The sequence below is a fragment of the Natator depressus genome, chromosome 3, assembly GCF_965152275.1.
Source record: "Natator depressus isolate rNatDep1 chromosome 3, rNatDep2.hap1, whole genome shotgun sequence".
Taxonomy (NCBI): domain Eukaryota; kingdom Metazoa; phylum Chordata; order Testudines; family Cheloniidae; genus Natator; species Natator depressus.
In genome coordinates, this window is record NC_134236.1 from 201,260,138 (window position 1) to 201,280,678 (window position 20,541).

The following is a 20,541-nucleotide window of genomic DNA, read 5'->3' on the forward strand; positions in this document are numbered from 1 at the left end:
TCTGAGGCAACCAGCATGGCAGTTTTGTGAATCATTTGAGACTCTTAATGACAAATCTAGAATGCAAAGCAGTAATTGTGGCTCTTGCTCCTAACCAGTTGAAGGGACTGATCTGCCAGGAGAGCTACCTCTTGGAGATCAGAAGTGTAGGGGAAAAGTGAAGTACCAAAAGATAGACAGAGCTGGACCTTTCAAAGGAAATTAAAACCAATAGTAAGAAGTTCTTTAGCCATATAAATAAAAAAGAAGGGGGACTGCTAAGTATTGAGGACAGGGTGGAGATTAAAAATAACCTAGGTATGACCCAACACCTAAACAAATACTTTGTCTCCGTTTTTAATACGGAAAATGAGGAGCCTTGGGGGCAGCAGCAGAGTGGCTAATGGGAACAAGGATATGGAAGCAGAAATTGCCACATCCAAGATGGAAGCCAAACTCAAACAACTTAATAGGACCACACTGGGGGGAGGGCTGGATAATCTCCATGCAAAATATTAAAGGAACTGTCACATGACATTGCAAGTCAAATAGCAAAGATTTTTAATGAATCTATAAACTCAAAGCTCGTACCCTATTGACTGGAAAATTGCAGAGATCGTACCTCTCTTTATGAAAGGCATGTTGGGGGGCGGGGGAAGTGGTCTGGGGATACGACAGGCTTGTTAGTTTGAACTCAATTGTATGCAAGGTCTTAAAACAAATTTTGAAAGGGAGGGCGGATAAACACATAGAGGTAAATGGTAACTGGGATAAAATAGAGCATGGTTTTACAAAAGGTAGATCAGGCCAGACCAACCTGATCTCTTTCTTCGAGAAGATAACAGATTTTCTACACAAAGGAAATGCAGTAGGTATATTCTGTCTGGATTTCAGTAAATCATCTGACACAATTCCACATGGGAAATTATTAGTTAAATTGGAGAAGATGAGGACTAATGAGAATTGAAAGATGAGTAAGGAATTGGTTAAAGGGGAGAGGACAACGGGTCATACTGAAAGGTGAACTGTCAGGCTAGAGAGATGATACTAATGAAGTTCCTCAAGAATTGGTCTTGGAACTAATCTTATTTAACATTTTCATTTATGACCTTGGCACAAAAAGTGGGAGTGTGCTAATAACATTTGTGGTTGACACAAAGTTGTGAGGTATTGCCAATATGGAGGAGGACAGGAATATCATATAAGAAGATCTGGATGATCTTGTAAACTGGTAATAGAAATGGGATGAAACTTAATTGTGCATTACTTTGCACATAGGGACTAACAAGAAGAATTTTTGCTATAAGCTGGGGACCAGTTGGAAGTGACAAAGGAGCAGAAAGATTTGGGTATATTGGTCAATCACAGGATGACTATGAACCGTCAATATAATGCAGCTGTGAAAAAGGCAATTGTATTGTAGTGGTGGTTCATAGTCATCTTGTGACTGACACATACACCCAAGTCTTTTTGCTTATCTGTCACTAGTGCAATCCTAGGATGCAACAGGTGAGGTATTTCCTGAAGAAATAGGGAAGGGTTATGGCTATTGTACAAGGCACTGGTTAGACCTCACCTGGAGTACTGTGCAGTTCTGGTCTCCCATGTTTAAGAAAGATGAATTCAAACTGGAACAGGTGCAGGGAAAGGGCCACTAGGATGACCAGAGGAATGGAGAACCTACCTTATGAGAGGAGACTTAAGGAGCTTGGCTTGTTTACCCAAATAAAATGAAGGCTGAGGGGAGATATGATTGCTCTCTATAAATACATCAGCGGGATAAACACCAGGAAGTAAGAGGAGATATTTAATTTAAGGGCCAATGTTGACACAAGAACAAATGGATATAAACTGGCCATCAACAAGCTTAGGTTTGAAATTAGACAGAAGTTTCTCGCCATCAGGAGTGAAGTTCTGGAACAACCTTCCAAGGTGAGCAGTAGGGGCAAAAACCTAACTTGTTTCAGGGCTGAGCTTAATACGTTTGTGGAGAGGATGGCACGATGAGGTTGCCTATAATGGCATATGGCCTTCTGTGACTGCTTTTAGCGAATATCTCCAATGTCGAGAGGTGGGATGCTAGATGGGGAGGGCTCTGAGTTGCTACAGAGAATTCTTTCCCAAGTGTCTGGTTGGTGGGTCTCACCCACATGCTCAGGGTCTAACTGATCACCATATGTGGAGTTGGGAAGGAATTTTTCTTCAGGTCAGATTGGCAGAGGCTCTGGGGACTTTTCACTTTCCTCTGCAGCATGGGGCATTGGTCACTTGCAGTTTTGCACTAGTGTAAATGGTGGATTCTCTGTAACTTGAAGTCTTTAAATCAAGATTTGAGAACTTCCGTAACTCAACCAGAGGGTACGGGCCTATTACAGGAGTGGGTGGGTGAGGTTCTGTGGCCTGAGATGTGCAGGAGGTCAGACTAGGTGATCATGATGGTCCTTTCTGACCTTAAACTCTGGGTCTATAACAAGCTACTATTCTTTCCAGATAAACTAGGCTGTACTAGTGGTCAAAGCAGGAGGAGTACCATGTTCAGAGAGGGGAAAAGGAGTATTTAAAAGGAAGTGGTGACTGAAATATCTAGTAGACCACCCAACCCAGTCTGACTGCTGTTGAATCATGGCTCCGGCCCAGTGAAGCTTCCATTGTATACTCTTGTGGTTGAATGGATGGCTTTTGGATCTGCTTCTTCCTGAAAAATATTCCATTATTTGCTCTTACGTTATGGGTTATATCTTAACGGGTGCTCTTATTATCTGGCATAACAGATATGGCCCTGTATTTTTAACAGTATTCTTGCAGGGCCGGATTAATCTTTTGTGGGCCCCGGTGCCCGGACCACGGCCCTGCCTCCTGCTCTGCCTGTGCTCCGCCCTGAGGCCCCACCCCCACTCGGCCTTTTCCTCCCATGCTAGCAGTGGGCAGGGCCTTGGGGGGAGGAGGCTGAGCAGGGGCAGGGCCTCAAGGCAGAGAATGGGGACTGGGCCCCTTTTGAGTGTGGGCCCAGTGCCACAGTAAACCCGGTATTGTACACTTGTAGCTCAGCACTCATGACACCCAAGTACGTCTCTGCAGAACAGTCTCTATATATAGGATTTATGTGTGATTGTTGGGGGAACTTTTTCACCTCTGATATACTGTAGTCAATTGTACTGCAATGGGGAATGACAAAGGTAAAAAGAACACCAGTTCAGTTTTCCAAAGCAAGTGATAGATGCCCTGTTACCTGATGAAGAGCTAGGTATTGTGAGAACGTGTCTTTTGTTCCTCTGGAGAGAGATCTGTGTTTGTTCAATATGTGCATTAATGATCTGGAACCAGGAGTGGATAGCGCATTAATGAACTTCTCAAATGATAGCAAGGTCTTGATCCTCAAATCCTTGCAAGGTTTTTGCACTGTGGTAGGAGCGGATACTGCGTGTGGGTCTGAGGGGAAATTAAGCAGTAGGCACGGTGCTCTGTGCTGAAAAGGCTCCGGATCTTTGCCTGCTCACTCCCTTCCTCTCAAGAGCACAGGGTGAAAAAAGGTACCCGGGGAGTTACATAAACAGAACATGAGACTAACTTAGAATGTGTGCTACTACAGTCGTGCAGCATTTAACCAAAATACAGCTTGAAAGCAGTAATATCCAGAAAGCCTTAAGACTAATAGTAGTGGAGAGCAAATTAGAAGCGATTTTTGCAATGTAATATGTTAATGCAGCTTTTGGCTGCATGCATACAGCTGTCACATTGCAGAGAAGGGAGGTGATTGTCCCTCTTTATGGCTCTAGTGTATACTAGAATACTGAATCCACTTCAGGCACCTTTCTTTACCTGAAAAGTTACTGGAAAATTGGAGATCAGCCCAGAAGAGCAAGAAAAATAGAAGAGACTGAGTTATGAGAAAAGAGCCAAGCTACTGATTTTAATAAGTGATGACTAAACAAGGGAAAATTAGAACAATCTACAAACAAAGCTGGTAGAAATGTTACGAATTATTGACACCTTGATTGAAAATGGCATAATTTTTTTAAATGGCAAATTTTTATTGCTTTTTGACCATCCTCATCTGGATGTTGCCCCAAAAGTCACTTCTGGTAAAGGCGGAAAAGTAGCAACCTGCATGACCCTGCCCTGGGTAAGTATTTTCATTATTGACTTACTGTGAATTTAAGTCTAAATATTGTATGCACAGAGCCTCAGAGAAAGGCCAAAATATAAAGTATGGGTGTTCAAAAATGTACAGAATTACAGCCACCTTCAAGAAATGAAATTAGTTCTGAAATATTGGCTTTTGAAATCCTGAAATGCAGTCATTTCAGGTTGGAACCCTCCAAGCTTTCATCACTGCAGTGATGCTTCCAATTATTATGATGTGTTGTTTGCATTCTCGTAGGAGCTCCAGCATGGACTGGGACCCTATTATGCTAGGAGCTACAAAATGACAGAACAAAAAGACTGTCCCTGCCCCAAAGAACTCACAATCTTAGGCTATATCCACACAGGCGCTTTTGTCGGTAAAACTTTTGTCGGTCGGGGTGTGAAAAAAACACTCCCCTGACCGACAAAAATTTTACTGACAAAAAGCATCAGTGTGGAGAGCTTTGTTGGCGGGAGAGCTGCCGCCTCTCATTGGAGGTGGTTTTATTTTGTCAGAAGGAGAGAGACCTGCTGCAAAGAGCAGCTACACGGCCGACCTTACAGCGGCATGGCTGTTGCAGCACAATTGTGCCGCTGTAAGGTGCACAGTGTAGACATAGCCTATGTGTAAGACAAGAGACACTAGATGGTTACAGACCGGCCAATGGAAAGGAAAGGGAAACAATGAGACAATGTTGGTCAATGTGATCAGCAATTGGTCAATGTGCAACAGCAGCTTGTTATGTTTTTTTGTTGTTGTTTTTTTTTTCGGTAGGTCTCACGGAAAAGGAGGATTTTGAAGCAGGATAATGAGTTAGTTCTGTGGATCTTTATGGGGAATTTCTCCCAAGTGTGAGGGGCAGTGTGGGAGAAAGCTTCCAATGAGGAGAAGTGAATGATTCAAAGAAAGGGAAGTCAATCTTTATCATTGTGTAAACAAATACCTTCTTGTACATGACTAGAAATAAGCCACCTTATCTAACCAGACATCTTGGTGGGCTTTTTCGTTATAAAATCCTTCATGTTTCCACTGTAAAACTGATAAAAGGTTCTGCAAGAAATGTTTGCTCAAAAATAGTAATCCACTACCATTTTCATCTAATCCAGAACACTTCCACCAAAACCAGATTCTGACCTTTTCTCTTACCCACCTTAATTTCTTAAACATCAGGACATCTGGCATGACTAGATATTAGGGTTGGGTTGGGTTATAACCTGTGTTGGGTTATAATCTGATTATTTATTCTTCTGGAGATTATGGGATAGGATGAAACAGAGATCAAACATCCTAAACACAACACGCTGTGTCAAGACACACAGCAAATTGTGATGTAAAATGTCCAGTTCTGTCTAAAAAGGGAAGCTTTTCTTCATCTTGGGATATAATGTCCTAATGACATCAGAGAGACACTTCCTCTGCTGTCCTTGGTTCATTCACAATGGCTGCAGCTCAGTCTTGTCTCAGCCAAAGCGATATAAGAAAGCAGGATAATGTTCTTACATTAGGAAGGCCACTCTTGCCTAATACGTTGGGTGTGCTTTGTTAAACCTCAAGACTTAGAATGTGAGGAACACCTGGTAAACTTGGATGGAGAACAAATATTTCTGTAGGGGGTACTAATCCTGTTAGGTTTTACAGGATGTTTCAAGTAACTAAATCATAAAGCTCTGGAGGGATGACAAATTAGAAGGCGTAGGGGGCACGGTGGAGAACTCCATTGAGCTTGCTCTTTACAGGAGGTTCTGTAAGGACAGTCAGAAACATAACAACTAATCTGTTTACAAGAGGGTGAGTGAGATGGTATTATGACAGTGACTAAGACTGACAAACCTAAAGGTTGGGAAAAGAGGTTTACACACTTTTTCTATGACATAAATATCAACATAAAAAACAGAAATGGATTCTTTGCATATCTGTTCTCTTGCTACATGGAAATAGAGCAACTAAAACCAACCAACAAAGCCCTCACCTCTCTTTGGCACTTTGCAATTAGTTACATGTTTCAAAGAGACAAGGTGGGGTGAGGTGATATCTTTTATTGGACCAATTTTGGTTAGTGAAATACCAACTTTCAAGTTTACACAGAGTTCTTAAGCTCGAAAGCTTGTCTCTTTTCCCAACAGAAGTTGGTCCAATAAAAGATATTACCTCACCTACCTGGTGTCTCTCATATCCTGGGACCAACACAGCTACAACTGCACTGCAAACAGCATATTTGAAAGTGAGTTTATGCCCAGGAAAGGCACTGTAATGATAACTATGGAGATCTATATCCATTTTCTATACAGCATGGGCAGCAGCTGTGGAAGGTTCCCCACACTGCCCAATCAATATGCTTCTGTGGGACCACACCTAGGGACAGGGAAAGAGTTAATTTGCTAGACTAATAGAAAATATCCTCCCTTCTATATGTCTCCATGCCCCACATTGAGCAGCAGATGCAGGGAATAGGATCTCCTTTGATCATAGTGGGGTGTGATGGTAGGCCAGGGCCTAATGGGAGCCCAGTTAGTCCACTTTGTCGCAGCTGGAGGGTATCAGACTTCATTCCTTATCAGAACCATCTGGGGAGGAGCTGGGACTGCTTCATAAAGGAAGGAGTGGAGTCCCAGAAGGGAAGAGAGAGACAGGAGAAAGGCTTGGAGATGCTGTGCTGTGGGTTTTTCTTTGCACTGTAGACATACCCTGAGTGAACTTGAATCTAGCATCCAGTGAACCCAGACTCGTTTCCAATATCTCATCTAAACCATGTTGTGCTGGTGGTTGGGCATAACTCTGCTGTGAAAGCACAAAGCGTGGCACAAATCAGTAATCTGTTTTCAAGCTTTGTGGCCCTGTTCAGCAAGATGCTGGCACCTGAGCATAACTTCCAAGATGTGAAGGGCCTAAATTTAACCCCATTGTGGCTGTATGAAACCATGTGAATTAAAATTGTAGCTCCACAGAAACCTTTACAAACCAAAGCTGTGGGTGAAATCTCAGCCCCAGTTAAGTCAATGGCAAAACTCCCAGTGAGTTCAGTGGGGCCAGGATTTTACCTGGTGAGCTTTCTCTAGCTGCAGTATTGAAGCCGTTTGTGTTGTCTTGCCCCCTTTTATGCCTGCAAGGGAAAAATAGTTGGGATTTTTTGTGTAGGTGCATTATTTCTGGCCACCACAGCCCTTTTCCTATAAAATTTGGCTTTGTTCAATGGATAGGACTGGTTTGGTCAAGCCAGACCTGGGCTGAGTACACCATTACAGGGACGTTGTGGAATTATTAATAAATATCTCATTAATCCCCCACCACCCAAGCAAGCAAATGCTCTGTGTGCAGTATCACAATTCATGGGCCTTCAAGGTATAGATGAGTTTGTCTACCTCGTCACAGTACTGCACTGTTCAGTATACCACACATGCAGGCTCCAGCTGGCAATTTTAATTTAAGACCCCAAAGGTAATAAATTCAGCAGATTAATATTTGGCTGGGATTGAGTGCTCAGATTGTTCAACTGGTTATTATGGAAAACACATCAGCCAACCTCGTTGCTGACCAGCGAGCAGTGGTTCTATCCCCTACAAACAAAACCTTTGTTATACCTTCCTTACGCTGTCCCTGCTGAGCATTTGGCTCCAAAGCAAAGTAATGAATTCATAATCTGTGGCCGTTTTGATAAATTTAGTTGGACTTTCCTGTTATACAATTTACCTAATAGCTGATCCAATATAAAGGATAATATCATTGCAATGAAACTGTGTTTTCAGACGTTTGTCCTTGTTCATTTCTGCAGGGGTATGCCGCAGGCCTTGCACTAGAGAAGGGCCCCAAACCCTCATAATTCAAATGTGGATTTCAAACAACTCCAGGGTTTGGGGTTCTGGATATAGTGATGGGAAAATGTTTAATGTATTTTTTGTTTTCAAACATAACTAGTGTAAAACATATACTTATAGATATATGGATTTCCAGCTAAATTGTTATATGTATTACCCATCATATTAAAAAATAATGTGTGTACACACACATATATCTGGTGTTGATATTTGTGTGATACATGGCTCTTCAATTTGGTAAACAGCATTTATTAAGCACATTTGCTTACTTCACCTACACTGTGCGCATTAATCCCTCTCCTCCAGGATTACTTAATAATGTTCCAAACCTCTGAGTAGCTTCAAACAGCTGATATTAATGAACCAATTTTTTTGTGTCATGTTTAAAAAAACCTAATTAATTGTTTTCTTCTTTCCTCAAAATGTGCAGATTTTCCACCAAAATGACACTGGCTTGAGCAGCAGGATGGGCACTGTCCATTCCTGCATCATAGTCAGGTTTAAGGTCCAATATATCACAACCCTTCAGGTTGAGAAAGAGCTGTGTTATGCTGCTAGGGGGAGATTTTCCAGTTTTACAATGCGACACACAAAACTTGCATCTAGCCCTGGGAGGAGGGGCAGAGAAGATCAGTCTATCGTGACTCTTTTTATGTATAGTAAAGATATTTGAGGTCACTTTTAGAAATGTTTTGAAGCTATTCCTCTTAAACGTAACATTATTCCCGTAAACTAAAAAGCATACTCCCAATAAACACAACATTTATATATGGGAATGCAGAACAATGTGTGAAAAGCTGGAAGAGAACATACTCCGCTGGGCTTTTCTGGTTTTGTTAGATTACAGGTTAGTGTTTTTTTTTTTTTTTTTTTTATCAATAGTAAGGGCAGTGTGTGACAGAATAGCTGGAGCACCTTGAGGTTCCTGCAGCACAGAGAAGGCTGCAGGCTTAATTGGAAGTACTTAACCAGTTTCTGCTGGGGGGATTACTGACATCTAGGTGGTAACAGCTGGGCTCAGGAGACAATTGGCTCAATAATTCAGAGGAACAGGAAGGAGGAGCCTTAAGGGTGAGCTGAGAGAGACGTGTGTGGCAACCTTCTGTGTCAATATGCCTGTGTCTTGTTCTGTCTGGAAAAGAATGGTGGAATAATAGGTACGGGTGGTGAAAGGGAAGCCGCCTGAGTGTGTTTATGACTGTGAGGCAATGGAAGCCGGCAAAGCAGCGCACACAGTGGGTACCTGAGGGAGCACCCTGTGGTAGGCAGTCATTGACTTCATAGACTCATAGGGTGTGGCTACATTGTAATAAAAGGTCTATGGCACAGCCGCAGCTGGCCTAGGTCAGTGTTTTTCAAAGTTCGGGTCGTGACCCAGTACTGAGTTGTGGCATGTCAGGCACTGGGTTGCTCCGGTCAGCACTGCCGACTGGGCTGTTAGAAGTCCTGTCGGTGATGCTGCACGGCTAAGGCAGGCTAGTCCCTGTGGCCAGCAGCAGGTCCAGCTTCTAGGCAGGGGGGTCATGGGGTTCCATGTGCTGCCTCCCCTCCCCCTGTACCGGGCACAGGCTCTGCAATCCCATTGGCCAGGAACTGAGAGCTGCACGGAGAGCCGCACAGAGCTGCTTGTGTGCCTCTGTCTAGGAGCCGGACTTGCTGCGGGCTGCTTCCGGGGCGCAGCGTGATCCGCGGTGCCAGGACAAGCGGGAAGCCTGCCTTTGCACCCCCGCTGCACCACTGACCAGGAGCCACTGGAGGTAAGTCCATGCCCCAACCCTGTGCCCCAATCATCTGCCCCAGCCCTGAGCCCCCCAAACCTCTCATCTCCAGCCCCACCCCAGTGCCTGCACTGAGAGCCCTGAGCCCTCCCAAACCCAGAGTCCTCCTGAACCCCAAACCCCTCATCCCTGGCCCCAGCCCAGACCCCCTCCTGCACCCCAACCCCCTGCCCAGCCCAGATTCCCCTCCCACGCTCTGAGCCCCCCCAAACTTGGAGCCCCTCCTGCACCCCAGAGCCCTCTCCCACACTCTGAACCCCTCATTCCTGGCCCTACCCTGCAGCCCAAACCCCTCATCCCCAATTCCGTTGGGTCATGGGCATCAACAATTTTCTTTCACTGGGTCCCCAGAAAAAAGTTTGAAACCACTGGCTTAGGTCATCTGACCTGACCTGACCTGACCTGACCTGGGCTCTGGCTGTGGGGATGTTAGGCTGGATCCTGGACCCTGAGGCCCCTCAAGTGAGGGAAGATCTCAGAGCTTGGTCTCTGGCCCCAGCCTGAGTATCAGTGCTGCAATTTGTAGCCTGGTGAACCTCCATCAGCTGACCTGACCTCTGACACTTGGTGCTGTGGGTTTTTTATTGGTCTGTAGACATGCCCATAGACTTTAAGACCAGAAGGTACCATCCTGATCATCTCATCTGGCCTCGTGCACATTGCAGGCCACAGGACCTCACCCACCCACTCCTGTAATAGGTGCGTAACCTCTGGCTGAATTACTGAAGGCTTCAAATTTTGATTTAAAAACTTCAAGTTACAGAGAATAATAGAGAATAATAGGTGCTTGAGTGAATACTGCAGCGATATCAGGCCCAAAGGATAATCAATAAATGAAATTCACTTTAAGTATTACAGCACTGCATGAAGCTAGAAGTTGATAACGGGGGAGAAAATTGAAAGAATGGTAGACCACCCAGACAAAGGATGAGAAGGGAAACAGAGGCAGAGAGGTGAAGTGATTGGCCCATGGTCACAGATCAGGTCTATGCCACGAATAGAGCTTCGGTCTCAGGCCTGTGCCCTATCCACTGAATTATGCTGCCTCCAGTAATAGATAGATAATAGGCAAATGGAATCCAAATGTTGCAATGGTCTTTTTTATTTTTTATAATGCCAGTGCATGCCCGGCCTTTTATGAAATTGACAAGACAATCGTTTGTCATTAGTTTGCCTGGCAGTGCAATTTTTGTCTGAGTTTTACCCCTCACCTATATTTCTCATTGGTCTCCGCACGTGACACTCCTGTTTCAACATTTCTCTCAGTGTGATGACTACCCAGTCTCCTTGGCTTTGCTGTTTTATAGCTTAACACAGATGAACAGAATGTCTGCCCAATAATAATATTTCAAATTAGGTAACATTCGTCTCATGCATCCTTAAGTTGTGTCGTGTTTGAAAACTTGGTGCCTTATCTTTTCAGAGAAAGTGTACAAATGTCCTATCCATGTCCCTGAAGCCTTATACACTGGCACTTGTACAATGGTTGGCATACAGTTTTTTTATAATCTTTTTTTTTTCCCCATTGCAAGCAATGAACAATACCATGGTATTTGCAGCATTCATTGCACTTAGCAGAGAGAATATGTAAGGAGTACCATGAATACTGCCCTAATGTTAAACGCTAGCCTACTGTTACTGCTATCCACTGCATAGGTGAGAATTAACAAGCTTGCCGTGTAATTATACTGGGGTATAATTCTCCTGAATGATGAGTCATTCAATTTCCCTTATAACCTCACTTTTACCAGAGTGGCTTGGGTTTCCTTATTTAGAGTCTTTTCTATGTCATGAATACTTGCAGTATTTCAGCACTTTGCAGGCATCAAAGTACTAGTCAACATTTTCATTAATAAAAAGAAAAGGAGTACTTGTGGCACCTTAGAGACTGACAAATTTATTTGAGCATTGGCATCGGATGAAGTGAGCTGTAGCTCACGAAAGCTTATGATCGAATAAATTTGTTAGTCTCTAAGGTGCCACAAGTACTCCTTTTCTTTTTGTGAATACAGACTAACACGGCTGCTACTCTGAAACCTGACATTTTCATTAATGATTTGGATAATGGAGTGGAGAGTATGTTTATAAACTTTGCCGATGACACCAAGCTGGGCAGGGTTGCAAGCACCTTTTGGTTTGAATTCAACAAGATGAAATTCATTAAAGATAAGTGCAAAGTGCTTCACGTGGGAAGGAAAAATCAAACGCACGACTATAAAATGGGGAATAACTGGCTAGGTGGTAGTACTGCTGAAAAGGGTCTGGGGGTTAGAGTGGATCACAACTGGAATATGAATCAACAATGCAACGCAGCTGTGAAAAAGGTGAATTTCATTCTGGGCGGTATTTACAGGAGCGTCACAAGTGAGACACAGGAGGTAACTGTCCCTCTCTACTCAGCACAGGTAAGGCCTCAGCTGGAGTAGTGTGTCCAGGTCTGGGCATTGCACTTTAGGAGAAGATGTGGACAAACTGAAGGGAGACCAGAGGAGCGCAACAAAAATGATAAAAGGTTTAGAAAACCTGACCTGTGAGGAAAAGTTTTTTTTTTAAAAAAATGGGTGTGCTTAGTCTAGAGAAAAGAAGACTGAAGGGGAGGGGTCTGATAAGTCTTCAAATATTAAGAGGATGGCGATCAATTGTCCTTCATGTCTACTGAAGGTAGGACAAGAAGTAGTGGACTTAATCAGCAGCAAGGAAGATTTAGGTTAGCTACTAGGAAAAACCTTTCTAATTATAAGGGTAGTTAAGCTCTGGAATCAGCTTCCAAAAAGGGTTATGGAATTCCCATCACTAGTGAGTTTTAAGAATAAATTAGACAGACACCTGTGAGGGGTAGTTTAGATTTATTTGGTCCTGCTACAGCTCAGGGGGCTGGACTTGATGACTAATAAAAGTTCCTTCCTGTTCTACATTTCTAGGACTCTATGAATGCAGAGGGATGTTGTGGTGCTAAAGTGGGCCAGTATTATTATTATAGCTCTGTTTTACTGATGGGGAAACTGAGGCACAGAAGGGCTTAATGACTTGGCCAGGTTTGCACAGCAAGTCAGAAGCAGAGCTGGGAATAGAACCCAGGGCTCCCTCATTCCAAAGTCCTTTGATCTAGCCACTGATGAACACTGTCTCACTTCCTAAATGGTAATGTCTGCCTTAAACACATGAAGGACGTTCATTCCTGTTCCATATACCAAACTATAACAAGCTGGACCAATCTGACCCCAGTTGTAAAACTATACATTTAATTGATAAGATCTTTCTATAAGGGAGGAAATGTAGTGTTAAAATACAATAATTGATGCACAGAGAGAACAGAAGAGGTATAGATATAATTGTCATGCTCTCTGGAGTGGATCATGACCGTGAGTGCGAACCTCCAGGGAGACTGTCAAAAAAAACAGCGCAGACACCCCAGACGGATGGTATGTTCTGTAATTACATTTCACCAACCCAGTAACAAATGTGAACTCCTGGATCACTGTAACTGTCTTACTATGGAGTCACAGGCAGTCCTCTGGGGCATTCTAGTTTATCTTGCCACCCATGAAAGCTGGACTTAGTGATAAGTGGTCACTTTACACCAAAAAGCACAAACCAGTCAGGTTGCTCCCAGTCCCAAGAGACCAGTCACTTACCCCAGGTCAATTCGTACCTTAGATCTCACTCCAAAGACCACGCTTGTAGCCAATTCTATAATAAACTAACGAAGGATTTATTAACTAGGAAAAAGCAATGAGAGAGTTATGTACAGGTTCAAGAAACCAAGTATATACATACAAATGATTCAGTCTGTGATTTTAAAGGGGACAGAGTTGTAGTAATCTGTCAATTCAAAATGTCTTTCAGGGCTAACCCATGCCAAGCAGCATGCGGATCTCTTTGCTTATGTTGTCTCTCAGAGCCCAGGCAGCATAAAAGAGAACCATTTCTTCTTGTGAGCATCTTTATATGCTTTCCCCCAGAGTTCAAACTGATGGGACCAGGGCTCCTGCACGTAACTTCTTCATGACTAGACGGGGCAATCAACAACGTATTTGTCCTACAATGGCCCATTTAGTCTTGATATTCCTTGATGGGCAGAGGAACCACTCTTCACAAGTTCAGAGCAGACATTTTTACAATTATAAAGCAAAACTTACATATTACCTGATGGCACGGGATGCAGACATTACGAGTAAGATTAACGCATACAGCAATTTACATGCATTTTATAGAATCTAAACACTAAACACATCTTTAAAGTCTAACACCTATCTTGAACTATATTAACATACAGGTGAGCTGGTCTGGTTTCCAGCTATGAGTTTGTCAGTGCTCAACTGATGCCTACAGACTTGGCAAGAGCTGGCACCAGGTCTCCCAGCATCACAATCATAACTCCCTGTAAACTGAAAAGGAGTACTTGTGGCACCTTAGAGACTAACCAATTTATTTGAGCATACGCATAAGTAAACTGTCTCCACATGTGATTTGTGTGGAAACAGTTACTCTGGGATCAGAAGTAAAGTCGTTGCTTTTGGCAAAACTGACAATGCTATAGCTCGGGCTATTAAGGCAAGTGTTAGGCCTTCTTGTGATACTTTCAGAGCTATGAACTTATCTTAAAGGCTTTCTGTTTTCATGCCTATCAAGCCACATGGATTAGGCTGGTTCCGTTTTGTTATTGTAATGATGGGAAGGCTTACAATAAATAACTATAAGATTCAAAGTTATTGTGGTTACGAAGGCAAAGATGAACAAGATCTTGCATGGAAAGGGATAGAATGCTGAATTTACTTTCAAATCAGATATTGGTCACTGTCGGTTCAGAAACTTGTTTGTTTGTTTTGGTATCAGTGTCTGCAGTTGCTACAGATAATCCGGTGAGCCCAGCCTTCCTTTTCAGTGCTTTGAGCTCCTTTCTATTCTTAATGACGTGGAACGATTACGGAAAACTAGAACGAAGACGATCTCCGTGATTATTGCAGCATTTGACTCAATCTCTGAGGCTGTGTCGACACTATGGACCCTACAGCGGCTCGGCTGCCGCACTGTAAGGTCTCCTGCGAAGCCGGCATAATTAAACCACTCCAGCGAGCGGCGGTAGCTATGTCGGTGGGAGAGCATTCTGCTTATGTTGGTCAGGGGTGTGTTTTTTTTCTGCACAGGCAGGAAAAAAAGAGAGCCAGTGGTGCACAAATGCTCTGAATCCCTCTGAGAGCAGCAGCAACATCAGGACAGGAAGCAACGCGAATCTGCAATCGACCCAGCAGAACCACAGCCAGCGGAGCTATCTCACTTGGCTCAGACACCGGACCCAAGCACGGACTGCTGTGAAGAGCTGTCAGCACACTGCCGTGATAAGATCACCCGAATACACTCCAAGGGATCTGGGAAAGAGCATTCCACTGCTGCCCAGACTGTACTACCTGCTTCATGACCCCATACTGAGACTGGCCCCATCGCACATGCCAAGGCTCAAGGAAACCCTACCAAAAAAAAATTAGAGCCACTCCTTGCAAAGTGGATCTGTGCCCGTCCCGTCTGGTGAAAACCAGTGAAGAACAACTATGCCTATAACTAATGGAAAAATTCAGTTCCTCTGTGATGGTTCTCAGGGTACCCATGCCTGAGAGTCACCTTGTTACCCCCCGCCCCCCGCCTCCAACGAGAGGGAGAGTTGTTTGTGCTTAACTGGGTGCCAGCTCCCTGACACCTCCAATCTGTCAGCCACCCAAACAATCTTCTGGGCTATGCCAGCCCTTGCTTTGTTAACAATAGGTACACCCCAGTCGCCAAGCCCCTTTGAAGCATTCCCCTGTAGTGTTCAGCCCCTTATCCACTGAACACTCACTGGATATGTCTACATTGCAATAAAAGATCCGTGGTAGCAAGTCTCAGAGCCCAGGTCAACTGACTCGGGCTCATAGGGCTTTTGCTATGGGGCTAAAATGAGGAGTGTAGATGTTTGGGCTGCAACCCGGATGGGTTCAGAGCTCAGGCTCCAGCCCGAGACTGAATGTCTACATTGCTATTTTTAGCCCTGTAGCATGAGCCTCATGAACCCAAATCAGTTGATCTGGGCTCTGAGACTCATTGCCATAGGTGTGTTGTTTTTTTTTATTGCAGTGTAGACATACCTACAAAATTACCAGATCAGCTCTCGGATGAAAAGCAGCTGGCTCAAGATGAACGCAGGCAAGACCAAAGTGATGCTCTTTGGAAAGGGAAATGCTTGGCCAAAGCACTATCTCTCTCTTCCATTGAAGGCATGCAGCCCCCATTCATCACAGTAGAGCAATGCCTTGGGGTCCTGTTTGATTCCTCACTAAGCTTGAATGACCACGTTGCGTCAGTTTCCCCAAATGCCTTCTTTCACTGCCAGCTTCTGAGGAAACTTTGTCCCTTCCTTCCCGACAGCCATCTGGCCATGGTGATCCATGCGTTTGTCACCTCCGAGCTGGATTACTGTAACTCATTGTGTCTGAAATGGCTATTAGCCAGGATGGGCAGGGATGCAAAACCTATGCTCTGACGTGGCCCGGGTCTCTGTTTGCCGGAAGCTGGGAATGGGCAACAGGGGATGGACCACTTGTTCTGTTCATTCCCTCTGGGGCACCTGGCATTGGCCACTGTCGGAAGACAGGATACTGGGCTAGATGGACCTTTGGTCTGATCCAGTGTGGCTGTTCTTATGAAACTGAAACCAGGCTTCAGCTGGTACAGAATGCGGCTGCCCACTTCCTCCATGACTCAGGCCACTCTGAGCATGCCAGGCCCAAGCTCCTGCCTCTCCACTGGCTCCCAGTTCTAGTGTATTTTATTCTACGTAGGTTTTATACTGCGCTCATCAGCCTTGCATCGGAGCACCTTTCAGCAGTGCATTAGGCAACACGACTACACATCTGTCACATGCTCTTTGTTCTTTCCTTTCTCCCCCGCAGAGGGGGAAGTGTGTGGAGTGTCTGGTCTCACCCTGGTGCAAAGCTGGAGGGACTCCACTGGCTTCGTGACACAAGCAGCTTTCTCTCTGCTTTGCGTGTTGCATATTGCAGCGCCAGCCCCCCAGGCCCACAATTTAGGCTCAGCAACTCCATAAAATGTGTATTTTTTTAAAAAAATAATTGCCAGTGAAGCACATTCACAGGATACCACCAGGCCAAGACCAGGGAACAGAGACTCTCTTAGACATTGGGTAAGTTCCAGCTTTCTCCCTAGGAGGATGTGCAAAGAGTAACCTGCAGGTCACAGCATTGTACTAGGGCTATTTTTCTGTACCGCATATGCTAAGGGCCAGTTTCTGGCTTTTCCCCTGCTGGAAGGCCGTGGAGATGTCACAGCTGCGGGGTGCTTCCCTGAGCCAGTCTGTCTGCACAAGGCAGAGGCAGGGAAAATTGACAGAGGGGCCCGAGCAAAGCAGCCAGCCTTTACCGCTGCTTCCGAAATGAACAGGGGCGCTCTCCCGCAGCGGCCCGGTGTGCTGGGTGGCCCTCTGCTCCCTTTACGTCCAGGAAGCCCTGGTGGTAGCATTGCACCGGGGTCCTGCATGGCTGTGCCAAGGGAGTGCCTGTGTTCTCTCCCCTTCCGGCACAGGGCATGCCGGAATTCATCACGATGTGTATTTGAAAGAAGGCAGATGCCGCTCCCATTTACACTGGTTTAAATCCACCGACTGAGCAAGCTGACGAAGTCAGTGGCGTGACTCTGGAATTTACACTGGTGTAACTGAGAGCGTTGCTTGGGCACGATCCCAGCATAGTGCAGACATACTTCGCTCACGAGCTTCCAGCTAGGTTCGGTGCTGCACCTCCTGAGAGATGCAGCGTGGAAGGCGCAGCCCAGGGAGAGGGCTTGACACCAGGTTTGCAGCCTGTGGTCTCTGGGCAGCTGATGGGGCCCAAATGGCCCTTTGTGTAAGGACTGCTGTAACTTACAGTACCCTTTCTGGGGCTGTACCACAGCCCAGAATCCACATGGCGCTCAGTGCTGTCTCTACTCCCTCTCCCACCAATAGCCCACCTTACCCCTGAGCTGGGGGCAGGGCATGTTCAGGCTTGCAGGGAGCAGTAGCATGGGGCTGAGTTCTGGAATTTCTCCTCAGTCCCTTGGCCCAGATCAATGGGAGTTGGGCACCTACGTATCTTTGAGGATCTGGGCCCTTCTGTCACCTCTGTGGCCCTTATATTTAGCCTCAGTGGCAATAGAAGGGTCAGAATGGGGGCTTTAATCAGCCCTAGCATATAATACTTAAAGCTGGCTCGTGCTTACTTGTCTGGGCAATTGTATGTATGTCTTTGACTTCTATTGTTTGCTTATTCTTTGCTCGGTGCACCCTCCTAGCATGCTGCCATCGTGTGTGTGTTTGCTCACTCAAAATAGAAAAAGGACAAGAAAAGAATAACTGTGTGGCTTTTTTTTTAAAAAGTCTTTGTTAGTGTTTGGAGTGCTTGGTTTTGCTGCCACCCCCCACCCCCAATAAAAATTTAGCCTGCAACACAAATGATTTACCAACAAGATGGAATCCTTTATTGGATTGTATCATGCTGCCTGGTGATGTGCTGATGTTTGGGGTCATGATGTGACCCATCAAAAATGTTTGGGAGGAATGTCTTCCTGGTTTGCAAGTCTGCGAATAATTTATGCCCGTGATGACGGGTTTGAACTGCTTTGGCAGACTGAAAGCCAGGAGGGTGGTGAACAGCTGGTCTTGCTCAAAAGTGTCCAAACACCCACCGTTTACCAGGGGTCAAATTTATACTGTCTTTCTGGGATCAGAGTGGATATTTGTATATGATAAAATAAAAAGAGGTAGGAGCTAAGGGGCTCAAAGCCAGATCTTAAATGAAGGAATGCTAAATTGTTAACCTAACTGCCGCTGATATTTGGTTTGTCAATTAGGTAGCAGATGCTCAGGTGGTTGTATATTAAACACTTGGCTAAGAGCCATATCCTGTGAAGACTGTATTGTCCTTTTGATTTGAAAAGCAGCATCAGAGTTATGGTTCCGCTTATGGAGTACTTCCCCGCTCTCTTCAGCTGCTTTTGGGAGCTTTAATAACAAAAAAAAGTATCTTTCACCAGGTGTGCTCTGACTATAATAAAAAATGATTGCACCATGATATCCATGGTTTTCCAAAGATTTATTAATAAGCATGGCCATGCCTGATTTGACCATGCAATGTGCTCCTTGACGGAATGAGAGAGCTGGAAAAATGAAGTAAAGGAAACATGAGCTGATTTATTTTTTTTCCTATGTAACAAGCTAAACCTTGATCCAGTGCATCTGTGGAGCAAAGGACTACTTATTCAGTGCCACCACCAAAACCTTATGAGGCAGGTGTGAATTGTCTCAGTTAAACTCTTGTATTCTCAAGACATAATTAAATATTGGCAGCCATTGGGGGTCCAGTGCTAAAAGGTGGGCTATTTAATTGGATGTAAAAAATTCCACATTTTGGAGGGTCAGGTTGACCTTCAGTTACAGCAACTGGCATTCAAGAGCTTACTGTGAATGCCAGTTTGTGTGTCTAAAATGCATGATTCAGATGCCCTATTGGAAAACTGGGCTCCTTACGCAAGGCATACCAACAGTAAAAAGCCTCAGTCCTGTACTTATGCACATGATTGTGTTTGCTACCGTGAAAAATCTCACTGAAATCAATCAGCTGAAATCAACTCATTCTAGCCAGCGGTACTACTCACAATAATACAGGTAAGCACATGTGTAAGTGGTTGCAGGATCAGGGCCTAAATTGGCATTTTAATTTCTTTTAGAAGCAAAGATTGAAAGAAAACTTACTTTCATTTTAGGAATGAGATTTCAAAAATGAAAGCAGAGATTCTCAAATAATGACTCCAGGAGCTAGAGATTTAAGATAAGCACCAAATAATGAGACATATGATAAAGTTATAGAGTTGGCAATACTATGACATTGAACAAGTTCACCTCAGACACCTTACAGCTTCCCATTCATTGGTTATTTTTTTATTGAATCTCCCTGAAAAAACATAGGATCTAAATTACGGAGGGAAATAGTTCACAAACTCTAGTTTCCCAAACTCTGTGCACTGTTTGCAAAGTGCATGAAACTTCAAAGAGTGTGAGATTTTTCCAAACCAGTCCATGCTATATCTAATATAGACTGGACCGGTAGGGCCAGATTCTCAGCTGGAGTACATCAGTGTTACGCTGATATACACCCACTGTGGATCTGGTCATGACAACTGCTTTGCTCATTTAAATTAAGAAAATGAAACTTTACTCTTAAAGATGTCATCAGTAAAACGCACTACTCTCTGCAATGCATTGCTGTCTTGGTGACTACTACGTTGCAAAAATGAATAGACAAGGCCATCAATTTGGGTCATTCTGGAGAAATATGTAGTATACTTTATCTAAGCTACAAAAATCTAGGTAAACACCAAGGTAATATTGCAAAATATTTCTTTTGTTTGCTAATTCACAGGGGATGTAAACATCTGTTGTTAATGTCTCTACTTTAAACAAATGTTCTTCCTTTTCTGTACATGGTTCATAGCTGGATCTACATTCCATATATTCATTACAAAACAAAATTGGTTGAAAACTGAACTGTCAGTCAATCAGCAGTGCTTCTATAACTGTATCAGATCCATAGTACTTGCTAATGCAACTATTTGTGTAATATATTAAGTGCTCTAGCAAACTGAGAATTCTCCAAGAGAAATATTTTTATCTTTAAGTATATCATTATTTATTTAGTTTGTAAAAAAAAGTTTAACAACTAAAAAAAGGACATTTCAAACTATGCAAGAGAAGAACTCCACATTAAATAACGTGTGAACCTGGGTAATTCTAGCAATTTGGGTAATAGACTTGTAGCATATT

General features: G+C 44.0%; 1 long non-coding RNA gene across 1 annotated transcript in view; it reads left to right on the forward strand.

The window, feature by feature from the left end:
• The first annotated feature begins 9,614 nt into the window (after positions 1 to 9,614).
• Positions 9,615 to 20,541, forward strand: part of LOC141984248 (uncharacterized) — a 36,110-nt gene continuing 25,183 nt past the window's right edge. The window contains exon 1 of the long non-coding RNA XR_012638703.1: positions 9,615 to 9,674. This is a non-coding gene — a long non-coding RNA (uncharacterized LOC141984248). The remainder of the gene's footprint in view (positions 9,675 to 20,541) is intronic.